This window comes from Condylura cristata, unplaced genomic scaffold, assembly GCF_000260355.1.
Source record: "Condylura cristata isolate star-nosed mole 26May11 unplaced genomic scaffold, ConCri1.0 scaffold00030, whole genome shotgun sequence".
In the NCBI taxonomy this organism is placed as follows: Eukaryota; Metazoa; Chordata; class Mammalia; order Eulipotyphla; family Talpidae; genus Condylura; species Condylura cristata.
The window spans coordinates 19,577,787-19,605,214 of record NW_004567131.1 but is presented as its reverse complement, the minus strand read 5'-3'; positions in this window follow the sequence as shown (position 1 = coordinate 19,605,214).

Genomic DNA, 27,428 nt, shown 5'->3' with positions numbered 1-27,428 from the left:
AAGGGGATCCTAAGAGAAGTAATACCCAAAGCAAGGATCTAGTATTGCTTTATCTTCAAGTCCTGTCCCTGAATCCTTAAAGCACTCCGCTCACAGGCTGTGGTGGGGACCGTCATTGGTGGGGACACAGATTGCTGGTGAGACTGGGGCAGGGAGAGGCGGGGACTGGGATGTGGAACTTCACATCACCCACACTCTGCTCTAGGTGAGGACCAAAATTTGGATTCAACATTCTGTGCTTTTGTGTTGACCCAGAACTTGAGGACTTAAAGAGATCTTCCAGGACTTGCAGAAAGGACAGCCTTGATAATTTGGAGAAATTCATGTCTAATGTGATAGTTTGGGACTTAGAACTATTCAGAAGATAGTAATTTTGACACCGTTGAACATTTAAACCCATCATGGCTTCATGAGCTTTACTTATCAGATACCATCACTGACGGCTTGACTGTGAACTTCTGAATTTTCTTACTAATTCTTACCCAATATTTATCATAGGTCTAGTATTGAGTAAAGGCTATGTATTGTCTATGTATTGTTGCATTAATACATAGACACTCATTTGCATATTTTGATATTAAGTTGAACTATATTGAGACTAAGTAAACTACATAGGGCAGCTCAAGCCAGTGAGAAAAGTAGCATTCAATTCAATAATTAATAATAATAACATAAAATGCTCGTATAAGACAGCCATACACCAAGCACTATTCTAAGAATTTTATCTATATTGATATTCAATTTTCAGACCCAATGTAATTCTATTTAGGAATTTTTTAGGACCGTAAGCTCAGATTCATCCTAGATTTCCTCTCATTAGGTGAATTCCCATATAACGTATGGACCCAATACTAAACTGCTGTCATTTTACCTGAAACTATGTCTCAACTATGAATCTTGTTCTCTTTGCAAAAAGGCACATTTTAAATATTGTTTCACACCAAGTAAGACATGGTACTTTTTTTTTATATATATAAAAGTAGGGCTCTCCCTGGTGGTGCAATAGGTTAAAGCACCACATTATGAAGGTCTACAAAGCCACTGCAGCATAAGTCCGATCCCCAACCTGAAGGTGACCCACATGGCACAGCAGACCTCTTTTGACCTGCACACTGCTCCCCTCAGCAGTGTACTTTGTCAGTCTGCCTGCTCTGCTCCCCACTCTGTCTCTGGTGAATCCTTTCACCCATCATACCTCTCGCTTGTACCCAGTTCTGTAAGCATAAAAAAAAATCTTTAAAAAATAAATAAATAAATATAAAAGTATTGATTTACTAGAACAAAGTGTGCTATAACCTAAATGAATTGCTTCCTAGTGAAAACTAGTCATTCTGTCTTACTCAAATGTCACTAAACTGACAATTCTTTCTCACTACATGAAATTTTATTTTGTTTGATTAACTTGTTAGCTATATTACATTAATTTTTCCAAGGAACTTTAGATTTCCCAATTTATAAATGCTGTGTTTTGCAATTATAGGACACATTGTTTGCAATCATATACAAATTTGACACTTCCATTTTTGCAAGTTTCCTACTGACCTTTAACCATTGAATTTGGTTAATAATCTATCATCTAAATCGGGTGCTTTTCCTTTTTGAAAGTCATTGATATGTTTGTCAAAATACAAAATTGTGTTTTCCATTCTATGCATACAAATTTTTAAAAACATTTATTTGCTATGTTAGCATGCCTATTTCAGGTGTCAAATATATGGTTTACATCTGTGGTTTAATGAAATCAATATGTATAAAACTTCTATTCTCAAATTTATTTAAACATCAACACTCTTTTTAGCCTGTATGTGAAAATTGTTATCTACTTAAGTCCAATACAGAGCGTAGAGAGAATATTCACAAAATTAAAGCACCATGTACTCAAATTTAAATTGAAGGATGTAGACTAAGATAATACAGTATTTGAAGAAATTGCATATGTCAGGCAGTACAGTAAAACCAGTTGGAGAAATCTCTCATCATTAAGAAGACTCAAGCCAAAAAGAAAGTATTTTAGTGCATTAAGAAATGTATTCCGTGTGGGATAAAATATCCCATTAGTGCAAATGTGGTCCTGAGCTTTCTATGAAGGTAGACTTAAGGTCAAAAGCAATGCAATCTGTGATAGTCAGTTTGCCCACATTCTGGTTAATAAACAATTGAAGCTTACATGAGCTCATCATTCCTTGTCGCCCCGTGCAATTCCTGAAGTTCAGGAGTAACTTAATTGCATCTAAATAAAAAACAAATATAAGACAAGTGCTACAACATCAGCATTTGCTGATTTTATGACATTCTTTAGCAATATGTATGTGCACCATGCCTCATATTTTCTGTTCTCCCGCAGATCCAGTTCTCCCTTTTCCAAATATGCCAGAAGAGGTCAACCTGTGAAGCCCACTGCAACATAACTGCTTGCCCTGTGGCTTGCTGCGGGGTGAGCCCCAGCAGGGCAGGAGCAGAGGAGAGAGGGGAGTACATTTGTGATGAGCATGTCCCTCTTAGAATTTCGTAAATTTGGGCCTCCCTCGTGGTGCAAGGGGTTAAGTTTCAGCACTATGAAGCTATGGGTAGCCACTGCAGTACAAGCTCGATCCCAGGCTAGGGAACTGGCCCACACGGTGCAGCAGAATTCTTCATTCTTGCCCACTGCTCCCCTCAGGTGTACATCATCAGTCTGCTTGTTCTGCTCCCCACTCTGTCTCTGGTGAATCCTCTCACCCCCCTGAACCTCTGGCCTACACCTCAGCTCTTGTGTGCATATATAAATAAATCTTTAAAAGGGATTTCACAAATTTCCTAAAAACGTATGATTTCCTTTTTCTAAGTTTGAATCCTCCTATCTCCACTATTCCTTTCAATCCCAAGTTGGCACATCCTCTCTGTCATTAACCTCAAAGTACCACACTGTCCCTTGGAACTTCTCTACACTCTGGCAACCCCTACTATAAAGTCCATTTACGAAATACCCCTCAGCATGAATTAACCCAATTTGAATCTTCCATAAGGTTCTGCTTGGAAATCCTGATTTATAAAAGTAATAACATTAAAAAAAAAATGAAGCTCTCAAATGTAATACCGTAGAATTTAGAAAGTTGTGTTCTAATTATTCTGTTAATCAGAATAAGAACTTACTAAATCCTTTATCCTTTACTGGGGAATATAAATGACTCAATATAAAGCTATCCTTCCTAGTTTATTGAACACTTTGTTAAGCCATATGTAACAATTGATAAGAAACAATGCGCATGAACTCTATCCCTGGCCAGGGACCTAACCCACCTGGCGAAGCTGATGGCTCCTGTCTCACCTGCTGCTCCCCTCGGCAGTATATTTCAGTGGATCCACCTGTTCTGCTCTCCACTCTGTGGTGAATACTCTCACCTCTGGCACCGCTGGCCTGTACCTCAGCTCATAGATGCATAAAGAAATAAATCTTTTTTTTAAAAGGCCAAATTACACTGTCACAAACCAATTACATATGTTTTTTTAAAGTAAATACTTAAATAAAAGGTAACTTTTGATTACTTGGATAATGGAGAATAGAGTGATTTAAGTTATTAAAATCAGTGCAAGTGTTGGAATCCAGAAGGATTCTATCTCAACCTGTGTATTTATTATCACTCTGCCATCTGTGACCAGTAGTCCCTACAGAATTTTCCCAAATTTATTCTCCAAAGTTAAATCTATGATAGAAATGAAAGTAGCAATTTCAGTAGGTGAACATCTGGATTCATTGTAAACAGGTAAGAACCAGATACCTGATATTTAAAAAATTTAATGACCATAAGAAATAATGTAGAAATAAATTATTCCATTGTAATAAAGTAGAAAGAATTAATTAAACAAATGGGAAGTGTTGGAATATTTACAGGTCTACAGAATTGCAGAATACTGTTTTCAAAATTTGTTTGTAAAAAACAGTCTGTGAAGAGAACAATTTAGGAGACACAGTCCCAATTTGTTAAAAGAACAGTAATTTAAATTTTTTAATTTAATATGCATTTCAAATCTGAAAGTTAGATAGTATGTATGTGGTATGGTATAGTTGGCAAAGGGGTAAGTACAGTGGCTTTCATCTCAGAGAGCAAAATACAATAGAAAAAAAATGTAAATATTTATTTACTTTTATTATGCATACAAGAACTGGGTACAGGTCAGAGGTACAGGGGGGTGAGAGGATTCACCAGAGCTAGATTGGGGAGCAGAAAAGGCAGATTAACTGAAATACATTGCTGAGGGGAGCAGCAAGCAAGATAGGAGAGGTTTGCTGTGCCATCTGGGTCAGCTCCCCCGCTGAGGATTGAGCCTGTGCTGCAGTGGCTGCAGACAACTTCATAGTGCTGTGTTTTAACCTATCGCACCACCACAGAGGGCCCCTAGAAAAATCTTTAAAATACAGCCTGCCATTCCACTAAGGATTAGACATGTAGCTTCTGACCTTTAAACCTCCAATCTGTCTAATTTATTTTCTTGAAAAGGGTGAGGATCCGTGGTCTAGTCTGCCCACATCATAAGAATGACCTCTGATGCTGCTTTTCCTCTCCTAAGTATACTAGAGACTGAATATTTATGTGCCCCAAAAGTAGTATGTTGAAACCTATCCCCAAAGATGGTATTTGGAGGTGAGATTTTTGGAGATATTTCCATCATAAGGGTGAAGCCCTCACAGGTAGGATTAATGCCCTTATAAAAGAGACCCCAGAGAGCTCTGTTGCCCCATCTGCTGTATGAAGACACAGTGAATAAAGCTCATTATGGGAGGACACATCCTTCACCACACAGAGGCTCTGCTGGTGCCTTGATCCAGACTTCCAGCCACCAGAACAGTGAGCAATAAATGTCCTTTGTATTCTGCAGTGTTTTGCAACCTGAACTCTTACAACGGGCTAGGTTTGGATGAGGTCATCCATATGAGATAGTGACTAAAGAGCAAGGGGAGGTAAATCTCCACAAGAAGCAACAGTGGGGCCAGAGGGAACGATCCCCTGAGATCAGGGGAAACCCTGGGCCTACGCGTAGTTTCCAATCAACAAGGACAGAAGCAGGCCAGCGAGGGAAGCTTTAAGGGTCTCTTCCAGCCTTGCAATGAAAAACAACCCTTCCTTCCTCAGAACAAAAAGGATAACCTCCACATTTCCTTAAATGAGTTATTTTAGATTTCCTTAGTAAAAATTTATAAAAAGGGCTCTGACCAGGTAAATCTATGAACTTATTTAGTCTTTAATATACATAACCATAATCAAGACCCTTTGCAGAAAGATGTAATACATTTCACTCCCACCATCTACAGTACATGGCAGTATCATTTTGTTAAATTGTAGCTAATAGGTAAAAAAGGTGACAAATTTAAAGGTGACAAATATAATCAGTGTTTTAAACTATATTTTCATTACTTATATCTTGTTTCAACATATAATGCCTTTTAAGATAATGCATTTTTCCTTGTTATCTGAGCCAGTCTTTTTGCAGAAGAATTTCTTAAACACATGTTTCTTAATAGCTCAAAGAGATATTTTAAGATAGTTTTCAAATGTTCCCTCTAATTTTTATTTTTAAATCCTGAAATTGTTTCAGGATTATACCTGTACCCCCATGTTTATTGCTGCTTTATTTACAATTGGAAAAACATGGAAGCAGCCCAAATGCCCAAAAGTAGATGACTGGATAAAAAAGATGTGGTACATATATACAATGGAATATTACTCAGCAACCAAAAAAGAGAAACACATGTCTTTTGCAGCAACTTGGATGGAGCTGGAAAAGATCATGCTTAGTGAGATAAGCCAGAAAGAGAAAGAAAAATACCGGATGGTTTCACTCATAGCAGGAGTATAATGGACCAGGCGAGAAAACAAAAATAATGAACAACCATATACCAGAGACATTTTGCGGGGGTGGAGTGGGGAATGGGATCAAAAACGGGAGGGGGGAGGGAAATGCACGGGATTATGGTGATGGCACACGGTGACTTGGTGATGGGAAACCCGCGGGGATTACAATTGAGATGGAAAAAAATGTACAAAATGATGTAAAAATAAACTTTTGTAAAATAAAAAAAATAATAAAATTATAGAATTTTCTATTCCTTTTAAGTTAAAAAAAAAAGATTTGTTTATGCATACTGAACTGGGGTACAGGCCAGAGGTGTAGGAGCAGTGAGAGTCTTCACCAGAGACAGAGTAGGGAGAACAGGCAGATCAACAAAGCACACTGCTGAAGAGAGTAGCGGGCAGGTCAGGAGAGTTCTGCTGTGCCACATGGATCAAATCCAGGGCTGGGGATCGAACTTGCACTGAAGCAGCTGAAGCTAGCTTGCTGTGGCGTGTCCTAACCCGTTGTGCCACTGAGGAGGGCCCAGGATTTTGTTTCTAATTAACACATTCTAAAGAACTATTTTCTTTACTAGAATGAATAAAAATCTGCTGTTAACAAATTGCTGTAATACCAATGTAGAAAATTTCAGAGCCACCACTGCATTCAAAAGTTATGTTTAGGGGGCCTCATTGGTGGCTTTAGTCTCAGCCCTGACACTGCTGAAGGCTTAGTTTGATCCCAGGTCAGAAGCTGACCCACCTGGCACAGTAGACCTCTCCTGTCTCACCTTCTTCTCATTCCCCCTTTCCTCTCAGCAGTGGTCTGCCTGTTCTGGTCCACCCTCTGGTCTCTGGTGAGTCTGCTCACCCCATGCACCTCTGGCCTAAACCCCAGTGCTTGTCTGCATAAATTTAAAAAAATAGTTATAGCACCTCAACCTGGAATAACTTAGCTATTTATTTTAACATTTTGATCCTTCTATTTATTGTCACTGTAAGTTGACACTGTGTTCTATAGTTATGATATGAGCAAGACAAAAGTTCTATAATCAAAAGTGCTTATGATTTCCCTTATCAAGTTAGCAAGTAAAAATGCCCACTTAAATGTGAATTCCAGAGAAATAATTTTTGTGTAGCGATGTGCCAGTATTTCAAGTGCTATACTTTAAAATAGATCATTTTTCATCTGAAACTCAAATTACCTGGGTGGTCTGTATTTTATCTGGCAAAGCAATTATATAATAGAAGAATAATAAAGATCATTATTCTAATAAGCATTGGCAATTGCATTAAGTGATTTAAAACAACTGATTATTCTCAGTCAAGCTATACAAGTTGAGAAGTGGGGGGTGTGGAGGAACGCTTTTAAGGAGGTGATTCTGAACTGGGTGAAAAGCAGGACAACAGGTGATAGCCAGGCATGTTCCAGGAAAAAAGAGAAATCATGAATAAAGGCAGATGGAATGGAAAGGCACAAAAATATTTTGGTAATATAGTCCATTTGGGCTGGCAAAAAAATTGTATTGGGAGATGTGTGAAAAAGAATACCAAGTATGTGGAAGTCCCAGGTTGTCACTTGAATAATATACAAACTATTTACATTTCTAGGATAGTTATTATAAATTCTGGGTCTAATAGTTCAAAAAATAGTGTAAGTTGGTAGCTTTGTATATGACTTGAGAAGGGGGTTGTGTTTATTTCAAGAATTATAGCTCCCCCTACTGGTCAAAGGCAAAATATCCGGCAGTTGATAGCAAAAAATACTGTAATGGCTGCACAAAAGATTGGACATTTCGTTATAAATTATCTGGCAATATTGGTAATCTCTTGGGAAACCTTATGCTGAATAAACAGGTGTTTTGTTTTTTCTGCACACATATTTCTTTCTCTATACATATATATTAACGGCAGAGAAGACTCAAATGTTGAAGAATTGCTTTAAAACCATGTAATGGGAAATGTCAGGTTGTTTAATTTTTTCTCACTAAAGTTTTTTCTTCCTAGCCAAGGTTGTTATTTCTTCCTAACCTAATAGGCAGAGAAAACACTAAATCTGTTAATAAATCCTTTTTCTATCTACCCAGGATAGAGTTATACATAAGTAAGAATCACTGTGAGCACGTGCAAAAATACTGTTTCTACCTCAAATACACCCAGTTACAGGCACCATAAGGAGGCTTGACAGTCTGCACTTTTAACCATGCCCCCAAGTGATCTTTGTCAGGCCAGTTTGGAAACACTATTCCGATACGAATCTTCTAAGCTAAAACTCTTCAGCTATTAACTTGTTGCTGAACAGCTGACTCCTGATTATCCTCAATTAATTAGCACCACCTGTTTAACAAAGCCAATCTCTCCCTATTGTCTATTAGATCAAATATAAACCCTCTCGCTGGCAGGAAATCAGGCTCTCCACCAGCTGGTCCTGTCTGTCTGCTCGCATTCCTATCCAAGGCACTGATTCAGCGAGGCTGCTCTCGTTGGTCCAGTTTGCCATGCATCTCTCTGCAGGAAATGTGACTTCTCCAATTCTTCCCATGCCTAGCTCCTGTCTCAACATCTACTGGGCTAAATTCTATGAGCTCTCAAGGTCTTAACTTTCCAAACTGTAGACATTCTTCATGTCTTACACTTACCCCAACTGTCATCTAGTATTAACTAGTTTCTTACCAGTTTAACTACCAGTAGACTAATAATTTGATCCTTCTAATGCAAACCAGTTCAATATCAGTCATACCCTGTGGAGAGGAGAGGTTGACATGGAGAGGACTGCAGGCTCAGCCAGTACTCTACTATTCCTGTAGTGTTCCTGCCCTGCTCTCCCAAGCCCTGCAGGATAGCATGCCCACTTGCAGGATAGCATCACCCCCATCCTCATTATCTAGAAGCTAATCAGAAATATTCATTCCAAACACATAAAGTGTATAGCCTTAAAGAACTGTGGTGATTTCATCTTCTCAGTCTTAGCAATTTCCTGTTGATGTTTGGCACACTCTATGGTAATACATTTGTAGGGCCAGCATAGCCCAAAGCCATGGCCAGCTCTGTATGGATCAATTGTAGGTGTTGGCTACCTAGTTAGAATGCCTAGATGTTTTATTTTAAACTTCTGCACATACCATGGGACCAATCATGATTTAGTGTACACTAAAATTCTTAATATTGCAGGAGTTAACCATAATTGTGAGCAATCATTGGTAAACTGCTATCTACTATATCCAGTACAAAAATATTAAATTCTAAATTCAGCATTTCGATAATGTTAATGTTTTCAGTGTGGTTTCAATAAAAGTGCCTAACTTGTCACTTCAGCAATTCTAAACCTGCACAACTCGTTAATACTTCCATTTCTAGGTTCTAACTCACCTGAAAACATCCTGAAGCATTAGAAATGCTAAATGAAATGAGTAACCTTTTGATCCATCAAAGGCAAATTTTTTAAATAAGAGAAGTGGGAAATTATCCAAAACCTTTACAAATTAAGATGCCTGGCACACTTGATACAGAACCAAACAGAAGATCTGTCATTAGAAAAGAAATCTACTTGCCACAGCAGAAGACCCCTACATATTCAAACTTCAAAGCTATTATGCGCGCTTCTTTGACATGTTTGAGATTATGTCCCAGCTATTGTGAGATAGAATATCAAGCTGTTCTGTGTATGTAATATTCAAGACTGAATTTCAGCCAAAGCCCCACATAGCACATGAAATGTGGAATATACTCAATAACAAATTGTTCTTTGACTTAAAACAACTAAACTGCCTTCGACTGTGGGCTGTTACCTAGTTAACAAACATCAGCTTCATGGGGGAGCATCTATTATCTGTTAGTGAAAGAGACAAACTAAATGGAGCTGAACATATGTATCCAATTTCTCTTTTGGGGTTGCACATGATTTGCAAAGTTTTCTGATACTATAGAGCAAATTACTATAAACTTACTGGCTTTTCACAGTAGCACTGTTTATCTCAAAGCTAGCAGGTCAGAAATCTAGGATGACCCCACCAGGTTCTCTGCTTAAGGACTCACAAGATGTCGGCCAGCTTCTTTGTTATTTGTGAGACCAGGAGAATCCATTTTTTAATTCATTCAGGTTGCTAGTAGCATTCAGTTCCTTTCTGGTTGTTAGTCTTCAGGCTTGATTTCCTTGCTCCAGATGGGAGCCCCTAAGGTTATGAGACTCCCCGCCCCCCCCCCACACACACACACACATTCCCTGATATCACTCCATATCCAAAACCGGCCACAGTGCATTAGATATCTCTCAAGCTGTTTTGGTTTCCTCCCTTTCTTTTTCTTTACCAGCCAGTCAAAAGTTTTGCTTTTAAAGGACTTCTGAGACTAGATTATGCCCACCCAGATCATCTTCCATTTGCCATGTAATATAACTATGGAAATGATATCTCGTCATATGCAGACGTGTCACTACATTCAAAAGGGACAAGATTAATGGAGTCTTAGCATCTGCAGTCTCATGTGTCAACTATATTAGTAGTGCTCTCTCTTTAAAAAAGAAAAAAATGCAGCATATACTCATTAATTCAACAAACATTTGTGAACCTCCAACTATGTACCTCCAACTATGTGCTCTTCATCCAATTAGTAATAAACCATACTGTCTACCCACAAAGAGATTGACTTATAAATAAAATGTAACTGTAATGAAAGCCATAACATCCATGGCATAAAGGTGGGTAAGATGGGTTTGAGTCTTGTAGTAGAACAAGATCGTAAGCTCTGAACAGCATACTAGCCTTGCATGTCATGCCAAGGAAAGGTACTGATTTCTGTACTTGAGATGGAGCAGTTGGTAGTTATTAAAAAGAGAATGACGTGAGAGTCCTCCCAATAGCTGACTTTGGAACTATGAAATTATCACTAGCAATAAGTAATAATACCAGCTACAACATATGCAGACTGACTCACTGTTATCATACAGTATTTGGGAGAAGTGAAATGTAACAACCTAGTGGCCAAAAATGTTAGTACAATTTTCCAAAACCTAATTTATCAGCAGAGCATCACCGAGGCGCTGGGAAAATCTGACTCAACCTGGCATCTCCTCCATCACTATTCTATGACAAATTTTTAATTTATCATAATCTACTGCCATACTTCAAAAATTCCGTGACTTTCCTGCCTACTCTCTGCCAGATTTTTCAACTACCCACAAAAAAAAGTTTTCTTTCATAGACTAGAATTACAGCTCTGCACACATAAAAAAGAACTGCACATTTTATACCTGCTGTTGCTTCCTGCGAAAAGGTTACAGGAATCTCAAGTAAATTTTAATGAGTTAAATTCTTAGTTCTCAGAACTGATTTATGTAGAGAAGCATTTGAGTTTTGCGGTAATGCCTAGTTGACATGAATTATCACTAGGGGACACCATGCCACATACACCATCTTCTACTTTTAAAGAGTAGCCAAGTTACAGGAAAAAAAAGAAAATGTCACTGGTGTATTTCTGTTAACTAAAAGAACTAAGTCTATAGAAAATCAAAGGCCTGCTTCCTAGACATGACTCATCATTAAGTTCTCCTTGTCAGTGAATATATATTGTTTGAAAAAATAAAAGTGGGGAGGAAAGACTATTTTCTGATCAAGTAACACCCTTCCCATTATATGCTGCACTTGCACATCCATCCTCATCTCGCTCCTGCTACCAGACGTGGGTGACTCATGAGGTTCCATTTGCTGTTTCAGTTCAACTGTTTTCCCCTTAGGATGGAGTTTTCTGTCAGAATCTGTGAGCAAGAGAAACAGTCTGAACAGTCAAGGTTCCTGACTTACAAGGAGACAGGTCAACGAAGTTAAATAGGAAAGATCAGAAATCACAATCAATATTTGTCAAAATGTAAAGAAACATCATGTCATCTTCCCTATAGATACTGTTCTAGAAGTTCATAAGGGGAAATTTTAGCACTTCAAATATTTAACCTCTGAAATCTCTAAATTTCTGAAATATGCATTTTAATTTATTTAACCATTTTTTTTTTTCTGAGTACCATGTTTTGTGATTATACTAAGTATGGGAAATAGTGAATGAGTCTCCTTGTCAGATTTTATGTTAAGATGTTGGGATTTCTGAGTTAACCTTCAAACTGCCAACCAACCATAGGAAGCTCTTTTTTTTTTTTTCCACTATGTTGTTTTTTCTTCATTCCCTTTCAGCTTCATTGAGATAAAAGAGACACATAGTTTTGTATAAACTTAAGCTATAATGTACTGATTTGTTACACTTACACACTAATTTAAGACCATAGCTTTAGCTAACACTTCTATCACCTCACATTACTTCTATTTTTTTGTGATGAGAACATTATAAGATCTGCTCTCATAGCAACTTTCAAATATATAATACAAATAACTCAGTTCACTCTACTGTACATGTTAACTCCCCAGGACTTACTCATCTTACAACTGGAAGTTTGGACCCTTTCACTAGAGTCCTTCATTTCCCCATCCCATAGGCCATAGCAACCACAAGTTTACTCACTTTCTGATTTCAGCTAGTTTAGAGTCCTCATATAAGTGGTATCTCTTTTGTCTTTGCTCTGGCTAACTCATTCGAATTATGCCTTCAAGATCCATTTATGGTAACAGGAATAGCAGAATTTCCTTCTTTCTCATAGCTGTATAACACACACACACACACACACACACACAAATATATATACCTCACAGACACATATATACACTGAATCTTTTTTCCCCTTTTCTGTCTCATTTATTATAATAGTCAGTTTCTAAATATAGCTGGACTGTAATATATAAAGCTGGGAGTTCTAGGATAAACACAGTTCGCCCCATGAACTATGTAATAACTCATGTAAGGAGAGGGAAATAGAGGTGAGAGATAAATAACACAACTTTTTAGAATGTGGCCTAGAATTTTGCTAAGAATTTTCTCATTGGAAGTAAATTTATAATCTTTAAACATATCTTTATTTTTTACAATAAGTTCCGTATCTTTTGTTTTGACTAGCACACATAGGTTTCTTTGCAGTAAAACACATGTGTCCATCTACATGCTCATACACATATATACTCCAACACACGTTCTGTAATGTGCTTTTTCTCATTCAGTACTGTCAGTAATATATTTTAATATTAGTAAATACAACTTCACATCATCTATGCTAATAAATAGTAGTTTTGTGTCCATAATGTCCACAATTTACACAATCTCTACTTTTTATGTAATTTGCTTTCAAAAGCAATCTTCACACATATATCTTTGCATACTGATCTGATCATTTCCTTAGTATAATTTTATAGTAGCACACATTAGGTCAAATAGCAAGTACTTTTTTTTTAAGATTTATTTTTTATTTATGCATATAAGAACTGGGTGTAGGCCAGAATGTGGGGGAAAGGGGGGTGTTTGAGAGCATTCAAGACTGGTGATAGCTTGATCTTGATTGCAATGAGACTTTTAACCCCTGTGCCACCAGGAAGGCCCAAAGAGTAGGTACTTTCTTTTTTTTAAAGATTTATTTGTTCGAACAGGGTACAGGCCAGAGATGCGGAGGGTGAGAGGATTCACCAGAGACAAAGTGGGGTACAGAACAGGCAGATCGACGAAGTACACTGCTGAGGGGAGCAGCGGGCAGGTCAGGAGAGGTCTGCCTCACCATGTGGATCTACTCCGGGGCAGGCGGGAACCGAACTCATGCGGAAGTGGCTTTAACTTCTTAGTGCTGTGCTTTAACCTGCTGTGCCACCAGGGAGGGCCAAGAGTAGGTACTTTTGAGACATTTTCACAAATCTTTGTCAAAAAAAGTAAAAATTCATCAAAAAAAACCCCAAAGCTTTGAATTATGTAAAAGAGGGAAGACAACTATCTTATTTTAGAGTTATTTGATCAGTAAATATTTACATGTGGTTAGTTTTATTTCTTATTTACTTTTATGTTTATTTGATTATCTAATTTTATAATAGTACACAATTGTCCCTCGCTGGTTTGTAAAGATCTTTTAAATATGAAATATTAGTCCTCAGCAATGTTTATCTTCTCTGTTTCTGCCTTTGAGAGTAACTGAGTAATTCCTTTTGCATTCCAGTATTATATAAACATTAGCTGGTCCTCTGGGTCTTTTCAGAGGTAATCATAAGATCATATTTTTGTTTTTTTCCTGCCTTCTTTCCTGTTTGCTTGCTTGCTTGCCTGCCTTTTTTGTCTCATTACATTGGCTAAATTTCAAGACATTCAATACTAGCCAGAAGACATAGCCTTCATTACCTTGTCTCTATATTTTGTATTGAATGGGGAGTCTGGGTAGTATGAAAGGTGGGGAAAAGATGATATTACTTGGTCCCTGGATATTAGTATCAACTTGGATTCTGTGTCTAACAGCTTAAAAATTATGTGTGTATTCCTCCTTCTAGAATGTACACTTATTAAAGCAATTGTTCATAGTTCTCGAAGTAATAAATGTGCTGAAATCTAAAACTTAACCCCATTTGTCAAAATTTTTTATATTGTTTAGAGGAGTCTGGCTTGCAGTTTGGGCACCATTACTAATGCTCAGAGTATCTTCATTGCTATATGGGTTTTATCATCGAGTTGTATATTGAGTAATTCTGTGAATAAATATGAAAATGTGTTTGATTTATGGAAATATACTAGTCATTGGAAATTATATATTAAAACTTATGCCAAATAATCTTAAGAATTTCTAGGTGTGTTGATAAAATAAAAGTGTCCAGAGTATTGATAATTGAATCAGTAACATATAGCCTTTAACTTGGGGTTGTGCTCCTAAATAAATTACACTGTGTTGGAACTCAATTTTCTATTAATATACCCTGCAGCTAACTGATGCAGAAGATTCTAAATGCTTGTTTCATTTCTTGATATTTATGTCGACTACAATTGTAAGTATAACTAAAGAACTGTATCATTTTCAATTAGTTTTTTTTTTCACCTATACCAACAATGCAGAACTAATTAGCTTAGAAGAGCTAGCTGTTTCTAAAATCACTGAGGAGAATCACAGAAAAGACTCAAACTAATCTCTCTGTCAGTGATTTGTTCCAACTTCTCATTACCACCTTCTGTGAACGTGCTGTGACTTTGACAGCCACCCTTGAGGAAATAGCAGTTTAGTTAGTGAATTGAGGTCAAAATTAGGAAAGAGGTAGAACTCGGTGTTAACGGGAATCTATCTGTTCTCTGTACGCCAGGGCATAAGGGCTTATACAACTCAGGCCAACCCTACATGACTTGCTACAACATGAAAGGGATCTCCACAATTTTGTTGTTGCTGGAGCCACCTAACAGCTCAGAGAGATGTTGGCAGAATCATGATCAATGTTATATTTAACTTTTCCTGTTTAAAAAAAAACAAAACAAAACAGGGCCCTCCCTGGTGGTCCAAGGGAATAAAGTACAGCACTATGAAGCTATCCTTAGCCACTACAGCATGGGTTTGATCCCTGACCAGGGAGGTGACCCACGTGGCACGGCAGACCTCTCCTGAGACGCCCGCTGCTCCCCTCAGCAGTGTACTTCTGTCCATCTGCCTGTTCTGCTCCCCACTCTGTCTCTGGTGAATCCTCTCACCCTCCCTACACCCCACACCTCTGGCCTGTACCACAGCTCTTGTATGCATAAATGAATAAATCTTAAACAAACAAAAATCAGCCACCAATCCATAGGCTTCCTTGATGGCCTCCAGTTAAGTCTCAGCGTTGTCACCACTAAGGCCTGAGTTTGATGTCCAGCTGGGGAACTAACTACATATAGCACGGCAGGCCTCTCCTATCTTTCTAGCTGCTCCCCTTTGCAATGTATTTCAATAAATCAGCCTGTTTTGCTCCCCACTCTGTCTCTGGTGAATCCTCTCACCCCCCACACCTCCAGTTTCTAGAAGTATAATATATGTTACAAAGATCTAGTCAATTCTATGTCCATAACATAAATGTAACTGTATGATTATTTTAAGAAACTTTAAAATCAACAATTCTTAGGCTATCAAAGCAATAACAAAAACTTCTTAAAAACCAGTGAGTTATCATTGTAATAGATGCAACTACTCCAATTTCTCCCCCCACACAAAATTCAAATTATGATACAATGGCACCACCTGTTGATGAAACATCGGAATTGAAACCCTAAATTACAACAACACAAAGTTATAAAAAAACACAATGTCAAATACTGGAATTATAAATCAAGATTTGACATATTTAACACGGATCACTGTGCAGGGAGAATGGCACCTCAAAACCCCCAAAACTGCCCACTCCAAATAGGTTCTGCCATCTACTGCATCAAGACAAAACATATTCAAGTGGTATAAGTCGTTCAGTGGAAAGAACTTTAATAAAATTAGTGTGCAATACAGAAAAGGGGAACAATACATTTTCCAAATCAAGCACCTGAATTTTCCCATCCCCTCATAGGTGAATGCCAAGCCTAACAGGTACTCAAAGCAGGGTCTATGAGGCCCGAAAGCCTGCCACACATCTAAGGCACCTTCTTCTGAGGACGCCTGTGAAAGTGGCAGAAACAGCCAATCAAGTCTGGAATGAAAAGAGCAAAATCAAAATCAAGTTCAGCACTGCCATTGTCACTTTCTCACCAGTCTCTACCCTCATCTTTGTCAATCAGTTCAGGACCAGAAAGCAAGTGCCGCTTCTTCACCTGTCTCTCTGCTCCATGTGCCTCCTCCAGGCCTCCCTATGGTCTCCTTCTGGCTCTTTGCCCATCCTTCTGTCCCTAGTCTCCTTTCCATCTCCTCTCCCCGCTAGCTCCTCCCTTCCTTGGGTGCAGCAGGGAACCTGGAACCTCCCTTTTTCTTGGAGACCACCCTGGAAGAACTAAGTATAAGAAAGCAAATTTCACCAAATACTAAAGCATTGGGGTCAGAAGATCTGTGTACTAAGAACCAAATATAATTAAATTAGAAATTAACAATAAATAGTTCAAGAAATACGTTTAAAATTTACTTGGAAACAACTAATGGGTTAAGAAAGGAAAAATAATGAGAATCAAAAATATTTGATGTAAATCATGATTATGAAAGTACTATATATTGGGCCTCCTGGGTAGCACAGGGGATAAAGTCTCAGCACTATCAAACTATCGCCAACCCCCAGCCTGAGTTCCTGGCCAGGGAGCGAACCCACAATGCAAAGCAGACCTCTCCTCTCTTGCCTGCTGCTCCCCTCAGAAGGTGTATTCACCTGTTCGCTCCCTACTGTGTCTCTGGTAAATCCTCTCATGCCCCCACACCTTTGGCCTATATCCTAGTTCTTGTGTGCAAAAATTTAAAAAAGTATATCTTTACAAAAAGATATATAATTCTTAGTAATTCCAAATAATTGTTGGCACTGAGTACTATATTAGAAAGTTTTCGGAATTTGAAAAATAATTAACCATCCAACTCAGGAAGTTAGAATAAACAACATTTTGAAGTTCCTAGGGAAATAATTGATTCAAACAAGAATTTAAACCATTAGATAAAAGACTACACAGATACTTAATTGACACAAAGCTAAAACAGGGTTTACTTGCCAGTGACACCTTCCCAAACAACACTAGTAATTAAACAGCCTTTGACAACTCAGTAAGGAACACATAGCATTGTCCTTACTGTATCCTTGCAAATAAATGTTTTTCTACATAATTAACTTATTCAAATTAAATCTAATAAAATATTTGCACCTAAACCTCTTGTTACAGAAATAACAAAATCTACAGTAAGGTACTAATAAAATAATCCCACCAAGAAACTACCAGACATCAAATAAATTAGATGCACTAAAGAAAAATTGATCTAATCTCTTCAAAAACGTAATGTCATGGAAAAAAGAGAGGGTAGAGGAATGTTCTATATTAAAATATTATTTGGAGAAATGCCATAATTGTCATTGATTGAATAATAGGCTAAAGAACTTAGCTTTAAAAGTAATTTTGTGAATTAATAACAACATATGAATAATACTTGGTAATACTATGTTATTTTAGGGAACTACTGAATTTGTTGGATGTGCTAATATTGTGGCTGTAAGGGCCTCCCTAATAGGGGCCTACGGCTTAAGTCTCAGGGCTACCAGCACGAAGGACTGAGCTAATCCCAGGCCAGGCAGCTGACCCACATATAGCACAGCTGCAGAACTCTTGTGTCTCACCTACTGCTCCCCTCAGCAGTGTATTTCAATAGATGTGCCTGTTCTGCTCCCTGCTCTGTCTCTGGTGAATCTCACCCCCATGTACCTATGGCCTGTACCCCAGTTCTTATGCAAAATTAAATAAAGAAAAATGTTTTAGAGATGCAAACTGAAATAATCAAGGGTATATGACATCAGCAATTTATCTTTAAAATTTATCAAAAATAGAAAAAAACAAATAATTTCGTAGCTAGATCTAGGAAAAGGGCATTGCTGTAGTTTGGAGAGCAGGGATGTTCCTGCATGTCCCGGGGGGCAGGCCTGAGACACTAGTCGTGGAGCTGGTTTTCAAGACCAAGCTATTTATTTAGTAATAGTGAACAGGCATGATGGATTATGTGACAAATGGCAGGAAAAACAGAGTCCAGGAGAAACAAAAGGTACTCATCTTTCTGGGGAACAGGGCTTCAAAGGGATCAAGGGTATCAGTTATACAGGGAACAGGGGAGGACATGTTGCCGCGTATGTGGGAGAATTTCCCCTGCTTATGCTTGATGTCATTTTCAAGCTACTCCCAGACCCTGACCACACAATCAGCCTGCGGTTCCCTAGGCGTCCCCGGCCACCTCGTGATGTGCGTTCTTGCCTCAGCACGCAGGATAGAGGAGCAGAATCAAGATCAACACTGCCATAGTGAACCTCCTCACACTCTCTCACCCACATCTGCTTCAACCAGTCCAGGACCAAGAAGCAAGTGCAGCTTCTTCACATGACTCTGCTCCATGCATCTCTCCAGAGTTGCCTCATGGCACCCTATCTATCTTCCTTCTCAGTCTTCTTTTCAGTTTGTCTTTGCCCTGCTCAGCTTCTCCCTCCCTTGGGTGGAGCAGGAAATGTGAAACCTCCTCTTTCCCTGGGGACCAATTCCTTTGTTATCTATTGTTAAATTAGTTACTTCTGGGTTGATTTATAAGGACTGGTGACTGTCTGCAATGGCCTCCATCTCATCCCTACCTCTGGTCAATATTTTTTATAGCCATCTGACACTTGATTTGGCTAAGCATTTTCCATTTCTGTAGCTGGCTTAATAACTGTGTTCATAGTTTCTACCTGTACCTCCAGTTTCTGGTCTTGTTTGACATCCATTCTGAATTCCCTACCCTTAGTCTCCAGGCATTTATAAACCTCTTCATTTTTTGTCTTCAAAATTTTTTAACAGCACGTTTCAAAAATACAAACCAAAGAAAAATACAGGCAACCTTGGGGCTTTACTACTGTTTGTTTTAAAGGGTACTAATATGAGCCAAACCTCTACTTTCAGAGGCTCCTATATATCAAGTAAGATTGCCCCCTTATGTTGCAGAAGGACACATTGAAAGCTTTGAAGCTAAGGTCACTCATCTACCATCTTGCAGTATGGCATTCTGCAAGTATAAAAGTCTTGCTGGTGATCAGGACACTGATTGAACCAAGGAGTTGATTTCCATACCTGCAAGATGCAATATCAACTATGAGTTAAGCAAATTTGGATATCTCTTACTGAAGGTAACCCTTACTAAATGTGCCCTCCTTTGTGGGGGCAGCATTAGGCTTTAAACTTTTTTTTTTTAAGATGTATTTATTTATGCATACAGAACTGGGGTCCAGCCCAGGGATGTAGGAGGTAAGAGGATTCACCAGAGACAAAGTAGGGAGCAGAATAGGCAGATTGACTGAAGTAGTCGGCTGAGGGGAGCAGCAGGTGAAACAAGTCTGCTGCACCATGTGGTTCACCTCTCTTGGCCAGGGATCAAACTAGTGCTACAGTGGCGAGTTTCAAAGTGCTGTGCTTCAACCAGTTGCACCACCAGAGAGGGCCCAGGTTTTAACATTTTCTTTTGGTAGGGAGGGGCTCATCTGTGTGAGTGGTTAGATTAGTGCTGATTTTGAACAACTATCTAGATGCAGACAGAGACCTAAAATAGACAGGAGATTCTACAAAGGACCTGATCTCCAGATCTTTACCCAGTGCTCCCAACATTCCCTAGGGCAGTCTGATAAGTGGATGGGCGTTATGGCTTGTGGTAAGGCACTGGAGCCTAAGGATCTTGATTTCTATAGCTGTGTTAATGGACATGTTAATCCCCTCTGCCCCCACCTCCTTATCTGAGTCAGGTTTTAATCTTGTGATACCTCCTTTAGGTTTTTTATTCTTTCCTTCATCAGAGGCAAGAAAGTGGAAAATTTGGGAAGGAATCATCACAAAACCAAAAACTGGCTCACACAAAACTGGAAACTGGAGGTGGGGATAAAAATGATTAAACAAGTTACAGAAAAGTGAAGTATTTGGGCCCTCCCTGGTGGCTCAGAGGGTTGAAGCACAGCTCTACCCCAGTTCTGTATGCGTAAAAAAGAAAAGTGAAATATCTGAGGCCCAGACCTGACCAGAGGTAGGGATTTGGAAATAGAGACCAGTTGTAGAGAATTACTAGTCCTTTCAAATTCACTTAGTCTCACCAAAATACAGAAAAAGTCCTTAGATGCCAACTAGAAATAATTAAACCGCAACTAACCATCCCAGAGGCGGCTCTCCTGTGACTATGCCAGCATTTCTTTCACCAAACTTCACCCTTTGCTTTATTGCTTAGAGTAGATCAATGAGACACCCTTAATATCTCTGGAGGGTCTTTTGATTTTATTTTTTTAATCTTTTACCAACCACATTCTCCTTTTTTATCTTTATACCCTGTGTTCCTTGATTTTCCTGTATTTAATCTTTGCCTGGGAGCCATTCCTTAATTTTTACATCACTTGTCATATGGAATTGTAACAAGGTGGACCCAGGAAAAGGAGAGGTTCCAGGTTCCAGGCCCCACCCAGCAGGAGGGTGGAGCTGAGCAGAAGAGAGAGGAATCTGGAGGGAAGTCTAAAGAGGAAGGAAGCAGGATGGAGAGCCAGAAGGAGAACCGAGGGAGGCACAGGGAGCAGAGACATGTGAAAAAGCAACTCTTGCTTCTTGGTCCTGGACTGGTTGAAACAGATGGGGGTGAGAGACCCATGGGGAGGTTGACTGTGGCAGTGTTTATCTTGGTTTTGATTTTGCTATTTTCCTCCCAGACTTGTCTGGCCATTTCTGACCCTTTTCTATGGGTCCCAGCCAGAAGGTGCTTTAGAATTGTGACAGGCTTTCAGGCCTTGCTTTAGGCCAATCCCTTTGTGTGGACTTTTACCCAAGAGGGGACGAGTAACTTCAGGTGTTTAATTTAGAAACTATACTTTTTGTCTTTTCTGTATTGCACACTCATTGTATTAAAGTTCCTTTCCATAAAGGTCTTATGTCTTGTCTTGATGTGGCAGATGGCAGAACCTATTTAGAGCAGGGAGGTTTGGGGGTTCAGGGATGCCCCTCTCCCTGCCCTGTAACAGATTGTCTAGGAACTTTTCAACCAGCAAATCCTAGATTTTATTATGCTTAACACTTATTTCCTGAGCAAATTTCTCTCCTCTTGCTTTCTGCTACAAACAACCAGCCGCAGCCAGCTGGCATATTTAACATTGTGCTTGGAAATCTTTGAAGCTAGATCACACAGTTCACAAAGGAAAATTTCTCCTTCCCACATTGCTTCAGGATACAGTATTACTCAGGAATTCCTTCCTCTCTAGGTAGGTTCCAGTGATATGCTTTTTACTGGTGTTTAAGCCTTCTCTGTGTAGTTTCCACTACCCCAGACATTGCTGCCATTGAAGCTTTCACTAACATCTCCAACAAGGGTCCACCTTGTACCCACTGCCTTGTCATTTTTCTTTCTAATTTTTGCTGGTACTTTAATAGTGTGCACTACATTTTCAGTACCAAAATCTATGTGAATTTTCTAATGCTGCATAAGCAGTTTTCCCAAAATTTAGTGACTTGGAACAACAAACATGGGCCTGATAATAAAGAAGAGTTAAGTATTCTTACTGCCTAGTAAGAATGTACCCCAGAGAATAAGAGATCAATTCTACAAAGATTCAGGAGCCTACCAAATCAGTGAGAAGTTTTGGGGACCTATAGTTTTGGCAATTCAGAATATCCCTCCAGAATAAAGGACAAGTTATTTTTACCTTGTACCATCTACAACTGATTTTTTGCACAGTGCTTCGCTATCTGCTTTATGATTTAGAGGTTATGCATCATATACTTGAATATAATGTTCTGCCCCACTTATCATATGACACTGAAAGTTTGAGTGGAGGCACAAGAAAATGACTTGCAGGGAGTTTAGGCTGCAATGAAGAAACAATCCTGCCTCTTCTCCATATAATGGTGCAGATTCAGTGGGTTTCAAGATACTTGAGGGAGAGAAACACAATGGTGGGCCACACACAAGCCCAATAGGAAAAGTTGCATCAGAAAATGAAGGCAACTTCCTCATGCATCCTTAGCTTAACTGCCCTCTCTTCAGAAATGTTACAGGGCACCCCAATGTGAACTGGGTTGCCTGTCTGTGGGTCCTCACCATGCTCTTAAGATTCAGTTGTACTGTGGATACAAAAAGGTTCAATGGACTCCACCCCCACTCCAGATACTGGAACTACAAATCCCATCAATACCAATGAGAAGCAGGGTGGGACATGTAGGCTCTGGTCAAATGTGGACATGTGGGCTCTGGTCAACTCTTGGCCTGGTGGTTCGCAGCTGGTTGTTTGACACTGGATCGACTTTCAGTGTGCTATTGGATTCCAAGTCAGCAGAACTGGTAGAACACTCTCGTTAACTTGTATTTCTCTTTCTCTTTCCCTGGGTTGTTCCTTTTCCTTTCCCCTTTAAATAAATCCATTATCGAACCTTTTGTGTGTGTGTACACAGTACAATTGAATCATAAGTGCATGGATACCCACAGACAGGCAATCCAGTTCATGTTGGGGTGCCCTGTCACAGTGCCACCGACTGTTCTGAAAGAATCCCAGTTTGTTCCAGCACTTACTGTTTCCTCTGCCTGACATACTCTTCCATCATGTATCTTACTTTTCTTTCTCTTTGCCTTTTACCATAGTTATGAAGTAACTCTATTTAAAATTATTAATCCCTTTTATCCACCCAGCACTCTGCCTCTTTTCTGTTTTATTTTCCTCCAGATGATTTAATATAATGATTTAATATAATGTAATATAAGTGCATTTAATATATACTTTTTGTTTATTGCATGTGACCCATATTAGAATGTAAAATCCATGTGGGTATAGATATTTACTTTTTGCTTTTAACTGCTACCTCTCCATGACACTCACAAAATAAATATTGGATCAGGGCATTCCCTAGTAACATAACATATTAAAATGCAGCACTAAGAAAAGCTATCCTCAGCCATAGCAGCATGAGTTCGATCCCAGGGAGCTGGCCCATATGGCCTGACCTCTCTTGTACTACTGCTGCTCCCTTCAGCAGTGTATTTCAGTCAACCTGCCTGTTCTGTTTCCCACTCTGTCTCTGGTGAATCCTCTCCTCCCTTCTCTCACACCTCCGGCCTGTACCCTAGTTCTTGTTAATAAACAGGTAAATCTTAAAAAACAAAAACAAACAAACAAAAAAACTACTAGATCAATAAATTGTATGTAACAGTCCCTCAACTTGAATTAGCTAATGAAGCCTTTTCATCTCCATGTGCCCAAGACACCGAAGATACCAGTCATTCTTTGTCTCTCTTTTCCTGTGGTAGGCAAAACATTGCCTCCTCCAAAAATACCACTGCTTTTCTAGAGCTTATAAATATAACCTGTGTGGTTTACATGGGGAAAGGGAATTAGGATTGCAGATGAAATGAAGATTGCTAATCACCTCAAAATGAAGAGGGTGCCCCAGGTGAGTTCAATATACTGGCAAAAGTCCCCAAGAGTGGATGAGGGACAAGGGAAGGTAGTCAGGGTAAAGTGATGTTAGAAAGACTCATTCATTCTTTCTAGCTTTCTAGATACAGGAAGCGGGTAACAAGCTCAAGAACACAGGCAACCTCTAGAAGGTGGAACAGTCAAGGAAATGAAGCATGCCCACACCACAATAACCAATGCTTTCCCTTTAGCCTGGTGAGACTCGTGTCAGACTTTGCTTAGGGAACTACATTGTGTCTATTTTTATGATTGTAATATAAAACTAATGTACATCTCCCTATTCTCTTTATATCTACTTATCCTCCTACTAACTACTAGAAGCTCGGTTTTATACAGTGGTTATAGCTTCCTTGGCTTCCTTTCAGGAGCAAGGTAGTCCTTCCCCAACTCCAGCTTTCCTGTGGTGGCGTTCAGAAGTCAAAATCGCGCTTTGCTCTTTCCCTACCCGGAACAAAGCAGATCAACAATTTCAACCTCCATTCCTTTTTCTGTTCTTTTCTGCTTAACAAAGATGCTAGTGAGGTGTTTAAATATAGCTATGCTTTTATTAACTTTTTAAAAAGATTTATTATACATACAAGAGTGGGGTGCAGCCCTGAGTTCCAGAGGTGAGAGGAGTCACTAGATACAGAGTAGAGAGCAGCGCAGGCAGAGTGACTGAAATACACTGCTGAGTGGAGCAGTGGGAGAGATAAAGAGGTTTGTTCTGCCATGTGAGATAGCTCCGTGGCTGGGGATAGAACTCAAGCTGCAGGGGCTGCCAATGCTTGGTAGTGCTAAGACTTAACCCCTTGCAATGCCAGGGAGGCCCCTGCTTTATTAACTTTTTTTTTAAAGATTTATTTATTTGTTCATACAGAGCTGGGGTACAGGCCAGAGGCTCAGGGGCGGTGAGAGGCTTCACCAGAGACAGAGTGGAGAGCAGAACAGGCAGATCTACGAAGTACACTGCTGAGGGGAGCAGCGGGCGGGTCAGGAGAGGTCTGCCACGCCATGTGGTCACCTCCGGGGCAGGCAGAAATCGAACTCATGCGCAAGTGGCTTTAGCTTCTCAGTGCTGTGCTTTAACCCACTGCGCCACCAGGGAGGGCCTGCTTTATTAACTTTTAATACCACCTTCCTTTTTTAATAAATAACCAGTTCTCTCCATTCTATTTTTAAAATATTCATAGAATTGCCCTTCATTTAAATGTCCATTTCTACCGATCTACTTCAAGTCCTAAGCATCTTTTAATGAACTATTACAGTAAGTTACTGGGCTTTCTTATCTTAAATCATTGTCCTCACCACATAGTGCTAGTAATCATAATAAAACAAAGATGCTGCTGTCTCTCCCCTGTTCAGAAATCCTTACTAGCTCCCATTATATTTTGAATGATATTCATAATAAGTAGTAAGAATTAAATATTGTGTGCATTGAGATTAAGGCCACTGGCTCTGGAATCAAATCACCTGTGTTCTAAACCAAGTTTTACTGAGGTGCTCAGTCAGAAATCCCTGGGTTTACAGCCTGTTTTATTTATTGCCTGAACTAGGACAAAAAATCTTTATCTTTCTAGATCATTGTAGTAGTATACAACTTCACAGAATTGTGAAACTTCAATAATATCTGTATAATGCTTAGTACAGTGCCCATACAAGAAGTAATCGGTAAATATTAGCTAATATAATTTTGTTTTTTATTTATGCATAGCAGAACATAGGCCAGAGGCAGGGATGAGGTGAGAAGATTCACCAGACATAGAGTGAGGCACAGAACAGGCTGATCTACTAAAGTGCACTGCTAAGGGAGCAGTGAGACAGCAGAGGTCTGCTGTACTATAGATGGTTTAGCTCCCTGGCAGAGGATTGTACTCAGGCTACAGTGGTGATAATGCTGAGATTTAACTCCTAGGCCATCAGGGAGTCTTCCCTCGCTGATATAATTATGTAAGGTGACCTTACATTTATATTTTTAAGGTTTATTTTTATTTATTCATGTATATGAGAACTGAGGTGTAGGCCAGAGGTGTGGGAGTTAAGAGGATTCACCAGAGACAAAGTGAGGAGCAGAACAGGTAGATCCACTGAAATATACTGATAAAGGAAGCAGAGTGTGAGATAGGAGAGGCCTGCTGTACCACATGGGCCAGCTCCCTGGCAGGGGATTGAGCTCATGCCCCAGTGTCTGGGGATAGCTTGATAGTGCTAACACTTTAACCACTGTTACTGGGGTTGCCACCAGGGTCAACCTACACAAATTCTGGGGCTTAAACAGAAATTAATTCCTTGAAGTTTTGGAAGCTGCCAGTACACGATAAAGGTGCCATCAGGGTTGATTAGTGCTGAGTCTCTTCCTGGCATCTTCTCACTGTGCTCACATCATTTTTTGTACACATAGAAAAGTAAGAGAGACCTGGTGTCTCTTATTATTAGGACACCAGTTCGCTTTGATCAGAGACCCATGCTTATGACCTCATTTAACAGTAGTTACCTCTTAAAGGCCTGATCTCTAAATATAGTCACCTGGGGGGAGGGGTTAGGACTTCAACTTTGGATAGTGGGGGGAACAATACAGTCACAGCACCCTATTTAACCTGATATTCCTGATGCATTGATGATCAGTGATTTTGAATACCTTTCACATGCCTGTTGACATTTTTATGTCCTCATTGGGAAAATGTCATTTACTTCTTTTGCCCTTTCTCAGTCAGTATTTTTGTTATTAAGTTTGAATTCTTTATCTATTTTGGATATAAGCACCTTTTTAAGTTTTTTAAGTTTTATTAATTTATGCATACAAAATTGGAGTGTAGGCCAGAGGTGTGGGGGTGAGAGACAGACAGAGAGGTGTGGGGAGCAGATCTACTGAAATACACTGCTGAGGGGAGCAGTACATGAGAGAAGAGAGGTCTGCTGTGCCATGTGGGTCAACTGTTTGGCTAGAGATACAACTCAAGCCCCAGTGACTGATGATACTTTGATAATGGTGAGACTTTAACCCCTGTCCCACCAGGGAGTCCCTGGATATAAACATCTTATACATAGCTTGTAAAAGTTTTCTCCAGTTCTGCCTTTTTATTTTGGTGTTTCATTTGCTGTACAAAAGCTTTTGAGTTTGATGTAATTTCATTCGTTGATTTTAGCTTTTGGCATAATGTTCATAAAATCATTTTCAAGATCAATAATAAGGGACTTCTTTCCTACATTTTCTCTAGCATTTTTGTGGTATCAGGTCTTCTGTAGTGAGCTATGAGTCCAGGTTTTTGTCCTGCATGTATTTCTCCAGTTCTCTCAGCACAAAATCATAGTAAGTAGGCCATAGAAATCTAATGCAGAGTACAACAGATATAAATAATATTGTACTATAGTTATGTAATGTAGTACACATTACTAAAATAATAACTATATTGTTACAAGGCAAGGTGAAGTGTACCCCAAAACCGCCATACCTGCTTACTCTAAATGGGTTCTTCTTTCTGCTGCATCAAGACAAAACATATTCCTGAGTAAGATCTTTAATGAAAGGAACTTTAATATAATTAGTGTGCAATGAAAATAGAAGAAATAGAAGAATAGATAAAATAGTTTTCGTACAAAACACCCCAAATTACCCATCCCCTTGTGTGTGAATGGCTAACCAAACAGAGTTGGCTGAAAGCAGGAC